Source organism: Etheostoma spectabile, unplaced genomic scaffold (assembly GCF_008692095.1).
Source record: "Etheostoma spectabile isolate EspeVRDwgs_2016 unplaced genomic scaffold, UIUC_Espe_1.0 scaffold00010242, whole genome shotgun sequence".
Classification (NCBI taxonomy): domain Eukaryota; kingdom Metazoa; phylum Chordata; class Actinopteri; order Perciformes; family Percidae; genus Etheostoma; species Etheostoma spectabile.
This window is the reverse complement of record NW_022603814.1, coordinates 1-10,282: the sequence shown is the minus strand read 5'-3', so window position 1 is coordinate 10,282 and position 10,282 is coordinate 1. Positions and strand designations below refer to the sequence as shown.

The window sequence follows — 10,282 nt, the reverse complement described above, 5'->3', positions numbered from 1 at the left end:
CAGTCAGTGTGCTGTTGTTCCTCTCAGACTGACTCCAGATCAGAAGATGAGTGATTTGGAGGAAGAGGAGGACGGAGCAGAGTCTGGAGGATCAGGCTGGAGGTCTATGAAGAGTGACCGGTCGATGTCAAAACTCCAGACCTCAGTACTGGACCTGGACCCCAGACACAAAGTAAGAGGACCTGATACCAACCATTCATGTCTCATTCCTGATAATATAATAAAAACTACGGACCAACAGTCCAGAGAGTGGACTGGTAGCTGGAGAGATGCCAGTTCACTTCCTGGGCATTGCCAAGGTGTTCTGAGCAGGCACCGACCCCCCAACAACCAGGGTGCTGGTCAGCACTCTGACATCACTCAATTGTGCATGTGTATTTGGCCAGTGTGTTTTAACAGAGTGTAAATTATAATTTCCACTGGGGATCAATAACAAGTATTAATGATTAATACTAAACTCACAGAGAGAAGAGGAGAGATGTTTCTGAGGAGGAGCTGTCCAGAACCAGAACCAAAACCAGAGCTGGACTGCAGACAGCCAGTCAGACCACCTCTGACAAAGTAAGTCTGTCCCTCTGTCTGCTGATGTCTTCATGTCTCCAACATGACTGTTGGGTCATACAGCACCGACCTTTACCATCATAAGTTTGGACCCAAAAGGGTTTTTATCTCCAGTAGAAGAACTAATCTCTGATTAAAGCTCATATCTCATCAACATGCAGGGGGAATGAGAGGAAGGAAACTTGTTTTGAGCTTTCACCTTCTTCTTTCCTCTAGAGATCGGTGGTCAGCATGAACATAAGATCAGAGTGAAGAAGACATATGAACGTGTGACTGAAGGAGCTGAACAAACAGGAAGTGGAACCCTCCTCATCAGGGTCTACACTGCGGTCTACATCACAGACAGACTGAGAGAGGAGGTTAATACCCAACATGAGGTGAGGCAGCTGGAGACATCTTCCAAGATGGAGACCCTCCATGACTCTCCAATCCAGTGCAGCGAGATCTTTAAAGCCTCACCTGGCCAACAGAAACCCATCAGAGTCGTTCTGATGATCGGCGTCGCTGGCGTTGGAAAAACCTTCTCAGTGCAGAAGTTCTGTCTGGACTGGGCCGAGGGGTTGGAGAACCAAGATGTCGATCTGGTGATTCCTCTTTCCTTCAGGGAGCTGAACCTGATCAAGATGAGCAGTACAGTCTTCTGGAGCTGCTCCGTGTTTCCATCCAACATTACAGGAGGTCCCAGCAGACCAGCTCGCTGCCTCCAGACTTCTCTTCATCTTTGACGGCCTGGATGAAAGCAGACTTTCACTGGATTTCAACAACGATGAGGCTGTTCCTGATGTCACACACAAGTCCTCAGTCAACCTGCTGTTGACAAACCTCATCCAGGGGAAGCTGCTTCCCTCGGCTCTCGTCTGGATCACTTCCCGACCTGCAGCAGCCAATCAGATCCCTCCTGCATGTGTTGACAGGGTAACAGAAGTACGAGGCTTCACTGACCCCCAGAAGGAGAGTACTTCAGGAAGAGAGTCAGTGATGAAGAGCGTCCAGCAGAATCATCTCCCACATCAAGACCTCCAGGAGCCTCCACATCATGTGTCTGATCCCAGTCTTCTGCTGGATCACTGCTACAGTCCTGGACCACATGTTGAGTACAGACCAGAGAGGAGAGCTGCCCAAGACCCTGACTGACATGTACTCCCACTTCCTGCTGGTTCAGACAAAAAGGAAGAAGGTTAAGTATGCTGAGGGACATGTGACGAGTCCACAGGAGCTGATGGAGGCCGACGGGGAAGTTCTTCTGAAGCTGGGGAGGCTGGCGTTTGAACAGCTGGAGAAAGGAAACATCATGTTCTACCAAGAAGACCTGGAGCGCTGTGGTCTGGATGTCACAGAGGCCTCGCTGTACTCAGGAGTCTGTTCACAGATCTTCAAAAGAGAGAGTGTGGTCTTCCAGAAAACAGTCTACTGCTTTGTTCATCTGAGCGTTCAGGAGTTTCTGGCTGCAGTCTACCTGTTCCACTGTTACACCAACAGGAACTCACAGGTACTCAAGGACTTCCTGGGAGAAGACTTCAAGCACAGGGACTCAAACTCAAAGTCTTTTTTCAAGAAGATCTTTTGGAAAGAAAGATAGCTGTGGTAACAAGAACGTGACATTACCCATCCCTGGATGTCTTCCTGAAGAGAGCCATGGAGAAATCCCTGAGGAGTAAAAACGGCCACCTGGACCTGTTTGTCCGCTTCCTTCATGGCCTCTCTCTGGAGTCCAACCAGAGACTCTTAGGAGGCCTGCTGGGTCGGACAGACAACAGTCCAGAAATCATGCAGAGAGCCATCAACAACCTGAAGAGATGAACAGTGATGAGATCTCTCCTGACCGAAGCATCAACATCTTCCACTGTCTGACGGAGATGAAGGACCACTCAGTCCATCAGGAGATCCAAGAGTTCCTGAAGTCAAAGAAGAAATCATGAAGTACCTCTCTGTGATCCAGTGCTCAGCTCTGGCCTACATGCTGCAGATGTCAGAGGAGGTTCTGGATGAGTTGGACCTGGAGAAGTACAACACATCAGTGGAGGGAAAACTGAGACTGATTCCAGCTGTGAGGAACTGCAGAAAGGCTCGGTGAATCCAGATTATCAACACAATAAATCAATGTAGAGCTGAAGTCATCAGTATTAGAGTAAAGATACACACCTTACACACATTGATATTATAAATCATGCTTGAGGCTGTTCTTAATCACAACACAAAAAAGTTTTTTTATATTTTTCTTTAAACAGGTTTTGGTGATATTTGTGTTACTACAGCTCTTTAATATCAGTAACAGTTTATTTATTTATTTATGTATTTATTTATATATTTATATATTTGACAGGGACCATGCTCAGCTCAGCAGTAACATTATTAGCTATAAGGTCATTTTCAGCCGTAGTTTCTGGGCAGGAAACTCATAAGGGAAATCTAAAAAAGAGTAAGAGGGCTGATAATACGATGATCCATAACGACACAAGGACAAGATTAGGACTTAGTCATGTCACACATTTAACAAGCTAAGACACACAAACACACACACACACACACACACACACACACTCACTCACACACATGCACACTCACCCGCGCACACACATAGACACACACAAAGTTTCTCACTGACTCAATCGCACACAGACACACACCATGTTTCTCTCTTTACTTTCTTCAGTTTTTATTACAAAACGTCTTATTTGTGTATTTAAATTTGTTTTGACCAAAATTACACAGTTTACATTTTAAGAGTCAGAGAGATGAAATTAAAGACACAAAAGTACACTGTTTCCTGAATAAATCTATCTTTTAAATAAATGTGGAAATAAAGCAACACATGATAACATTAATATCAGAACTGCCCTGCACATAGAACTAACAACTCATTTTAAACAATCCTCATTTTAGGGGAAAGGTCATTGATTAGGACAAAGTCATGTTGAGCTACATCAACACATCTGATTGGATAATAAATGGATTGTTATCTTCTTCATTTATTCTTTATTCAGATTGTGGAGATGCAGTTTGTCAGAGATCAGCTGTGCTGCTCTGGCCTCAGCTCTGAAGTCCAACCCCTCCCATCTGAGAGACCTGGACCTGAGCTACAACAACCTGAAGGATTCAGGAGTGGAGCAGCTGTGTGCTGGACTGGAGAGTCCAGACTGTAGACTGGAGACTCTGAGGTCAGTTCATGTATTTTATTGTTGTCCAGTGTAATTTATCAAATTTAAATCATAACAGAAGTTTTACATTTCTATCAGTTCCCTTGTTTTCACACACACAAACACACTCGCACCCCCCCCCCCCCCCCATTCCAGCTGTGAGGGTGGAGCCTGTATCCAGATGTTGCAGGTTAACTACCACTGTTGATTATTGGGTACAAAAAGCACTCAAGATATGTATATCATTTTTTTAAATGTCTCCAAATAGCGTTAAAAGTTAGTTTTTGGTCATTTTTGGTATTCACGGGTGTATGAAGTCAATTCATCGATGACGTCACACTGGGGAGTTAAGTCTCAGCCTGGCACTAGAACTACAGCGACTGACTGGGATGAGGAAGAGGAGGAAGAGGAGTAAAGGACAGCAGCTGAATAATTATCAACCGGCCAGACGGGAGAGGGCTAATGAGGAATTGTCAAGCTTTGGGGAAGTCTCTCTCATTTATCTCCCTAACCCTAACCCTATTTATCTCCCTAACCCTAACCCCTCCAGGGTTTGCCAGTGGCAAAGACAACGCAAGCTGTTCTGTTTTCTCCCTAATGTGACGTCATGCAATGCATTATGGGGGAAAAATAAAACACTGTAAATAGTGCCTACTTTTCGTATTATAGTCGGTTTTTCGATATCCAACATCATCAAATAAAATGGATAACAGTTCAAATATTTATTACCAACAAGAAAATAGCACAAATTAAACCTGTAACACGGGCTTTGAATTAGGATTTGTGTATTTACATTTGGTCATTTTCAATAGTTCTCAGCAATTAGATTATATTTAGAGGAACAATGTGTAATTAAACATTAATTTTGTATAACAACCAGGAGAGATGATTTCTACCAGGTTTTAACACAATTACTATTTTCTGCCTTTGGCCTTGTTCCTAAATTACACATTTTACATTCTAAGAGTTAGAGATGCAACTAAAGTCATAAAATACATTTTTTCATGTATTAAATCTATCTTTTAAATATATGTAGAAATAAAGCTACACATGATAACATTAATATCAGAACTGCCCTGACCAAGTCAGACGGAACAGGCTTAAAAACAGACGGGGAGGAAGGGAAAGACTTAGAGACACACTGGACAGGCTTAAACGGGACTGACACTGGAGTAGGGAGGAAGACAGGGACGTAAACGGTGACAGGGACTGAGACAAAAACAGGGATAGAAAAGGCACGGGGGCGGGCATGGGGACAGGTACAAAAACAGGCACGGAGACGGGAATGGAAATGTCACAGTGACGGGAACAAAAACGGGCCCGGGGAAACTGGGGGGAGGTTAACCTTGGGAACTAGGAATAGGAGACCCGGGAACCCCGAGGGGAATCCCGGGAACCAGGACCAGAGGGATCCCAGGAAGCACGACCCAGGGAAACAAGGTAATTTGGACCAGGGGAACTAACAACTCATTTTAAACAATCCTCATTTTAGGGGAAAGGTCATTGATTAGGACAAAGTAATGTTGAGCTACATCAACACATCTGATTGGATAATAAATGGATTGTTATCTTCTTCATTTATTCTTTATTCAGATTGGTGGAGTGCAGTTTGTCAGAGATCAGCTGTGCTGCTCTGGCCTTAGCTCTGAAGTCCAACCCCTCCCATCTGAGAGAGCTTCACCTGAGCTACAACAAGCTGAAGGATTCAGGACTGGAGCAGCTGTGTGCTGGACTGGAGAGTCCAGACTGTAGACTGGAGACTCTGAGGTCAGTTCATGGATTTTATTGTTTCCAGTGTGATGGTTGTGGAGGAATAAGGACCCAAAAGCAGAGATGAGGGAGGCAGGCGGAAGCAGTTTAACACAAATTTATTCCACAAATGTCCAAGGGGAACACAAGGAGCAAAAATGAAAAAGCCAAATCCAAAAAACAAAACCCCCAAAAATCCAAAAAGGGAGCAGGGAAAAAGTCAAGACAAAAACAAGAACAAAGGCAGGGAAAAACTGTTGGGGATACACAGATCACTGGAACAGAAACCAACACTGAAAACTCTGTTAGGTATACAAACAGCCCAGCACAAGGATACAGGACAAAACGAGCTGACAAGAGACAAGGGAGGCACAGACATTAATTACACAAGGTAATGAGGTAACGAGGCAATGAGGTAATGAGGTAACAAAAGGGAAAGTGACAAGAGGGCAGGGAAGCAGGTGGAAAACATCAGGTAATCACAAGAGCGGGAAGACACAGGAAGAAAAACTAAAGACAGGACGAGAAAAAACCAGTCTTCAAAATAAAACAGGAAACAAAACATACAGACACTCAGGGAAACACAAGACAGGACCACAACACAAGACCAGGGAGAAAAAAAGACAGGATAAAAAAAGGGGAAATGAACCAAAAGAAAAAAACCAAACAACAAAACAGAACCCCCCCCCCCCCCCCCCACCACCAGGACAGATCACAGATGTCAAAAAAAAAAAAAAAACAAAACAAAGGGCGGAGGACACTGAGGAGAGAGGGAACTGGGGACCAGGGGCACAGGGAGACAAGCGAACAACTACACTTGGGACTAGGACCCTATGGCAACTGGGGACCGAGGAGAACTGGGATACTAGGGCACAGGGGAACTAGGACAAGGGAGCTAGTGGCACAAGGGACTGCAGACAGAAATAGAAAGGGAAAGAGAGGACGAGCGAGAGAGGGAATGAGAGGGCAAGCGAGAGAAGGGACGAACGAGAAAGGGGACGAAAGAGAAGACAAGAGAGGACACAAGAGGACGAGCGAGAGAGGGAATGAGAGAATGAGCGAGATAGGGAACAAGAAAGCAAGCAAGATGAGGGACGAGAGGGCAAGCAAGAAGAGGAAACGAGAGAGGGGACGGAAGGAGGAGACGAGAGAGGGGACGAGAGAGGAAAGGAAATAAGAGGGCAAGCAAGAGGAGGAATGAGAGGGCGAACAAGAGGAGAGATGAGAAAAGGGATGAAAGGGCACGAGGGAGGGCATGAGAGAGGGCATGATAGAAGGGCACCAGGAAAGGGCATGAGAGAAGGAAATGAGGAAAGGGCACGAGGAAACTAGAGAGGGATCTGAGACAGGGAATGGTAGGGCGCACGAGAGGGCGCACAACAGAGCACACCAGAGAGAGCACCAGAGGGGGCACGAGAGGAAGGACCAAAAGGGGAACGAGAGGGCGCACGAGGGGGGAATGAGAGAGCAAACAAGAAAGGCCATGAAAGAGCGCATGAGAAGGGGCACGTGAGAGCGCACAAGAGAGCGCACCAGAAGGTACAAGAGAGGGTGCACAAAATAGGGAACCAGGAACAAACGGCAAGTGTGCTTGGACCAAGTCGGACGGAACAGGCTTAAAAACAGACGGGGAGGAGGGGAAAGACTTAGAGACAGACCGGACAGGCTTAAACGGGACTGACACTGGAGTAGGGAGGAAGACAGGGACGACAGGTCATTGATTAGGACAAAGTCATTTTGTACTACATCTGATTGGATAATAAATGGATTGTTATCTTCTTCATTTATTCTTTATTCAGATTGAGGGGCTGCAGTTTGTCAGAGATCAGCTGTGCTGCTCTGGCCTCAGCTCTGAAGTCCAACCCCTCCCATCTGAGAGACCTGGACCTGAGCTACAACAACCTGAAGGATTCAGGAGTGGAGCAGCTGTGTGCTGGACTGAAGAGTCCAGACTGTAGACTGGAGACTCTGAGGTGTACACTCAGCACACACACACACACACACACACACTCGCATACTCGCATACATACACAAACACACACACACACACTCTTCAGTCTCTTCAGTCTGATCTGTCTCCAACAAGGTGAAACCTCAACATGTGTCTGATGCTTCCTGTCACTAAATGATGTCACTTTGGGTCCTGACGGTAAACAGGATCAGAAATGATGCACAGCAGATATGTTTGGACGGGGAGGTAATAGATTACATTTCAGATGAAGAGAAGCTGCATCTCTCTTTGCTCAGTGCACATCTGATCCAGTGATGAAGATGATGAGGATGAAGCAGAGCTCTCAGTCAGTCAGCTGTGTGGTGATGAAGATGACAGTGGTGATGAGGATAGCCTCAGTCTGGGGTTTGAAATGAGAGCAGCAGAAGTGCTGTCCATGTTTCTCTCTTTACTTTCTTCACTTTTTATTATAGAAAGTCTTATTTGTGTTTTAAATTTGTCACTTTTCTTTAGTTCTGACCTAAATTACACAGTTTACATTTTAAGAGTCAGAGAGATAAAATGAAAAGAGACAAAAGTACATTGTTTCATGTAATAAATCATTTAAATGTATTTAGAAAGAAAGCAAAACATAACATTAATATCAGAACTGCAACAGAACTAACTAAAGGTCCCTGTTTCTATCTTTACTGAGATTATTACATTAAGATTTGTGTTTTATTTGGCCATTTTCAATAGTTCTCAGCAGTTTTTATTTAGAGGACCAATGTGTAATTTAACATTAACTTTGTATAAAAACAAGGAGAGATGATTTCTACCAGGTTTTAACATAATTACTATTTTCTGCCTGTAGCCTCGTTCCTAAATTACACATTTTACATTTTAAGAGTTAGAGAGATGCAACTAAAGTCATAAAATACATTTGTTTCATGTAATAAATCTATCTTTTAAATATATGTGGAAATAAAGCTACACATGATAACATTAATATCAGAACTGCCCTGCACATAGAACTAAACAAACTCATTTTAAACAATCCTCATTTAGGGGAAAGGTCATTGATTAGGACAAAGTAAGTGTTGAGTACCATCAACCCATCTGATTGGATAATAAATGGATGTTATCTTCTTCATTTATTCTTTTCAGATTGAGGGGCTGCAGTTTGTCAGAGGATCAGCTGTGCTGCTCTGGTTCAGCTCTGAAGTCCAACCCCTCCCATCTGAGAGGACCTGGACCTGAGCGGCAAACAGCTGAAGGATTCAGGAGTGGAGCAGCTGTGTGATGGACTGGAGAGTCCAGACTGTAGACTGGAGACTCTGAGGTCAGTCATGTATTTTACTGTGTCCAGTGTAATTTATCAAATTTAAATCATAACTGAAGTTTTACATTTCTGTCAGTTCCCCTGTTTTCTGTGTTTTATGAGTACAAATCAACACAACTCTTTGTTAGTTTTCAGTTTGTGAGTCTGAGCAGTTTGTTCACACACACACACAAACACACACGCACTCACACACACACAAAAGAACACACAGATACACACACACACACACTCACTCACAGTCACACACACACACACACACACTCATACACACTCACTCACTTGAAGACACACACACTCATAAAAACACAGATAAACACACACACTCAGACTCACACACACACAAACCCTCTTACAACCACACACAATTACACACACTCTCACTCACTCACTAATTCAGACTCACTTGCACACACACACACACACGTTGAAGAAGCAGAGAGAGAAGCATGTCCTAGACAGTTACACAGTTAACAAATAAAGTCACAACACGTATCTTTGTTGTAGAATATAAATTGTTTAATCTGCATTGTCATAGAAATAAAAACTAATTTAACAATCCTCATTTTAGGGGAAAGGTCATTGATTAGGACAAAGTAATGTTGAGCTACATCAACACATCTGATTGGATAATAAATGGATTGTTATCTTCTTCATTTATTCTTTATTCAGATTGTGGTGATGCAGTTTGTCAGAGATCAGCTGTGCTGCTCTGGCCTCAGCTCTGAAGTCCAACCCCTCCCATCTGAGAGAGCTGGACCTGAGGAACAACAACCTGAAGGATTCAGACGTGAAGCAGCTGTGTGATCTGAAGGAGAGTCCAGACTGTAGACTGGAGACTCTGTGGTCAGTGTTGGAGTGGATGGTTTCATTAGTATCAAACTAAACACATTTTGTATTTGGGATGTCATGATTTTCTCATGTTTTTTTTGTTGTTGTAGACAAATTACTTTAAATGTTCATTTATTTCTATTAAGTGCAAAACAACATATGTGTCCTCTTATTAAAAGTTAGGTTAGTTAACATGAGAGCTGAAAGGAAGCAGGCTGCTCTACACAGCCGCTCCACTTGGTGTCTGAACAGGACTGAAGTCTCTGCTGCTCTTTAGACTGGATGTGCTGCTTCACTGACTGACAGCTGATGGAGGGAGTCTCTGGAAACACTCATGGATCTCTTCCCTTTTCTTCTCTTCTTCTCTCTTCAGATGGAGGAGATGATAAGTCAGAGTGATCAGGAGGAGGATGTGTTGCAGGACCAGCTGAGTCCTGATGATCCAGAGAGGTTGAAGCAGCAGCATCACCTCTAACTGGGCCGTGGTCCTGGGAGCAGTGATGTAGTGGAGGCTAAACACACGTAAACGCCGTTTATGAACCTCTAAAAATTCTGAAATGGCGTTGACCCACCTCCAAAGTGCGTTTACCCATCTCTGAATAGCCTATCATCCCAAAGCCATTCTAATTAAGCTTATGTTGTTTTAGTTCATATTGTACATTATTAGTTTCATAGGTGTAAACTAAGACGAAGTCTATCAGTATTGCGCTGCCATTACTGTCAGTGTTGACTAAT

General features: G+C 43.9%; 1 pseudogene; it reads left to right on the top strand.

The window, feature by feature from the left end:
- The first annotated feature begins 15 nt into the window (after nucleotides 1–15).
- LOC116679303 (NACHT, LRR and PYD domains-containing protein 12-like) lies at nucleotides 16–10,073 on the top strand (annotated as a pseudogene).
- Nucleotides 10,074–10,282: the final 209 nt, after the last annotated feature.